General features: G+C 37.2%; 1 pseudogene; it reads left to right on the forward strand.

Moving 5' to 3' along the window:
• The first annotated feature begins 1533 nt into the window (after positions 1-1533).
• LOC122211918 lies at positions 1534-2521 on the forward strand (annotated as a pseudogene).
• The last annotated feature ends 1290 nt before the right edge of the window (positions 2522-3811 follow it).

Below are 3811 nucleotides of genomic sequence, written 5' to 3' on the forward strand. Positions count from 1 at the left end.
AAAGAATGAAATCTTGCCATTTGCAACAATGTGGATGGAACTAGAGTGTATTATGCTAAGTGAAATAGAGAAAGATAAATATATGAGTTTACTCATATATGGAATTTAAGAAGCAAAAGAGATAACATAGGGAAAGGGAAACAAAAATAAGACAAAAACAGAGGGAGACAAACCATAAGAGACTCTTAAATACAGAGAACAAACTGAAGGTTGCTGGAGGGGTGTTGGGTAGGATATGGGCTAAATGGTTAGTGGGTATTAAGGAGGGCCCTTGTTGGGATGAGCACTGAGTGTTATATGTAAGTGATGAATCACTGAATTCTGTTCCTAAAATCATTATTACACTATATGTTAACTCACTTGGATTTAAATTAAAAAAAAAAAAAGAAGAGATCCATTTTAGGCCTAAAGTCACCTGCAGATTGAAAGTGAGGGAATGGAGAGACATTTATTGTGCAAATAGATGTCAAACAAAAGCCAAAGTATCAATACTTATATTAGACAAACTAGATTTTAAAACCAACAATGTAAAAAGAGACAAAAAAGGACAGTATATTATCAAAAAGGGAAAAATCCAACAAGAAGATCTAACAATTGTAAATATTTACGCACCCAACTTGAAGCACTCCAAAAAGTAGAACAGCTAATAACATACATAAAGGATATAATCGATAGTAATACAATAATAACTTTAACACCAACTTACATCAATGGACAGATCTTAGATAAACAGATAATCAACAAAGTAACAGTGGCTTAGAATGACACATTGGACCAGACGGATCTAACAGAGCAGTCCGTCCTATTCATCCTATTCAGAACATTCCATCCTAAATGGCAGAATACACATTATTTTCAAATGCATATAGAACATTCTCCATAATAGACAGCATATTAGGCCATGAAACAAGACTCAACAATTTCAGAAGATTGAAGTCATGTCATGGATCTTTACCAATCACCACGCTAAGAAACTAGGAATCAACCATGAGAAAATATCTAGAAAGACCATAAATACATGTAGGTTAAATGACATGCTACTAAACAATGAATGGGTCAACCAAAAATTCAAAGAAAAAATTAAAAAACACTTGGAGACAAATGAAAATGAAAACACAACAGTCCAAAATCTTTGGGATGCAACAAAGGCTGGTCTAAGAGGGAAGTATATAGAAATACAGGGCTACCTCAAAAAGCAAGAAAAATCTCAAGTAAACAACCTATCATTACACCTAAAGAAGCTAAAAAAGAAGAACAAAATGCAAAGCCAGCAGAAGGGAAGAAATAATAAATATTAGAACAGAAATAAACAAAATAGAAAATAAAATTTTAAAAATAGAAGAGATGAATGAAACCAGGAGCTGGTTCTTTGAAAAGATCAACAAAATTGATAAACCTTTAACCAGAGTCATAAAAATAAAAAAGGACTCAAATAAACAAAATTAGAAACAAAAGAGGATAGGCTCTCTGCTCTTTCCCATTTGACAGATAGGTGCATCTTTTGGTGCAGTGCCAACCATGTCCTGATACATGATGGTGAAGGTTCGAGTAAACAGATTTGGCCATATTGAGGGGCCTGGTTCCAAGGCTGCTTTTAATACTGGAAAAGTGTATATTGTTTCAATCAATAACCCCTTCCTTGACTTCAGCAACATGGTCTACATGTTCCACACTATGATTCCACCCACGGCAAATTCCACAGCACAGACAAGGCCAAGAACAGGAAACTTTCATCAGTGGAAAGCCCAGCTACATCTTCCAGGGGCAAGATCCCACAAATATCCAATGGTGTGATGCTGGTGCTGAGTATATTGTGGAATTCACTGGGGTCTTCACTACCATGGAGAAGCCTGGGGCTCACTTGAAGGGTGGAGCCAAGAGGGTCATTATCTCTTTTCCTTCTGCTGATGCCCCCATGTTTGTGATCGTTTTGAATCATGAGAAGTCTGACAACTCTGTCAAGATACCTCCTGCACCACCAACTGCTTGGCCTCTCTGACCAAGGTCATTCATGAAAACTTCAGCATCATAGAGGGACTCATGACCACAGTCCATGCTATCACTGCCACCCAGAAGACTGTGGATACCCCCTCTGGGAAACTGTGTAATGATAGATGTGCTGTCCAGAACATCATCCCTGCTTCTATTGGTACAGTCAAGACTGTAAACAAGGTCATCCCTGAGCTCAGTGGGAAACTGACTGGCATGGCCTTACATGTACCCACCCTCAACATGTCAATCATGGATGTGACCCCCTGCCTGGAGAAAGCTGCCAAATACAATGACATCAAGGAAGTGGTGAAGCAGGCATCAGAGGGCCCCTTCGAGGGCATCCTAGACTACACCGAGGACCAGGTTGTCTACTGAGACTTTCACAGTAACACTCACTCTTACACGTTTGATGCTGGGACTGGCATTGCTCTCAATGACCACTGTGTCAAGCTCATTTCCTTGACACAGTGAATTTGGCTTCAGCAACTGAGTGGTGGACCTTATGGTCCACATGGCCTCCAAGGAGTAAGACCCCCTGGACCACCAGCCTCAGCAAGAGCAAGAGGAAGACAGAGGCCCTCAGTTGCTGGGGAGTCCTTGCCTCAACTCACCTGCCAACATACTGAGAAGCTCCCAACCTCCACAGTTTATATTGTAGACCCTCTGAGGAAGGGGAGGAGCTTGGGGATTCCTACCTTGTCATGTATGATCAATAGAGTATACGGTACTGTCTTCAAAAAAATGAAATGAAGGAGGGAAAATAACCAACATCACAGAAATACAAAGAATTATAAGAAAATATTAAGAAAAATGATATGTCCACAAATTGGATAACCTGAAAGAAATGGAAAAATTCCTAGAAACATATAACCTACCAAAACTGAAGCAGGAAAAAATAGAAAACTTGAATGGATTGATTATCAACAATGAAATTGAATCAGTAATCCAAAACTCCCAACAAAAAAAAAGTACAGGACCAGATGTCTTCACAGGTGAATTCTACCAAATGTTCAAAGAAGAGTTAATAACTATTCCCTCAAATTATTCCAAAAAATAGAAAAGGAAATAAAGCTTTCAAATACATTATCTGAGGTCATCATTACCCTGGTATGAAAACCAAATAAAGACACCACAAAAAAAAGAAACACATGCTCTTGTCTCTGATGAACATAGATATAAAAATATTCAACAAAATATTAGCAAACTAAATCTAACAATATATTAAAAAATATTCACCATGACCAAGTGGAATTTATTGCTGAGATGCAAGGATATTTCAATATTAACAAATCAATGTCATTTATCACATAAACAGGAGAATGAATAAAACCATACAATCATTTCAATAGACACAGAAAAAGTATTTGACAAAATACAACATCCATTCATGAAAAAAATTCCAGTCCGTAACAAAGCAAATTTAGAGTGGGGATATCTCAACATAATTAAGATCATATATGAAAAGCCCACAGCGAACATCATTCTCAATGAGGAAAACCTCAGAACTTTTCTCCTAAAGTCAAGAATAAGAAAAGGATGTCAACTCTCACCACTTTTATTCTACATAGGACTGGAAGTTCTAGCCACAGAAATCAGACAACAAAAAAGAAATAAAATAAATCCAAATTGGTCAGGAAGAAGTAAAACTTTCACTATCTGCACAAGACATGATACTCTACAGAGAAAACCAGAAAGAAGAAAGAAAGAAAGAAAGAAAGAAAGAAAGAAAGAAAGAAAGAAAGAAAGAAAAGGAAGGAAGAAAGAAAGAAAGGAAACCTGTTAAAACTGATACATTTAGTAAGGTCACAGGATGCAAAAT

This window comes from Panthera leo, chromosome F3 (assembly GCF_018350215.1).
Source record: "Panthera leo isolate Ple1 chromosome F3, P.leo_Ple1_pat1.1, whole genome shotgun sequence".
NCBI lineage: Eukaryota > Metazoa > Chordata > Mammalia > Carnivora > Felidae > Panthera > Panthera leo.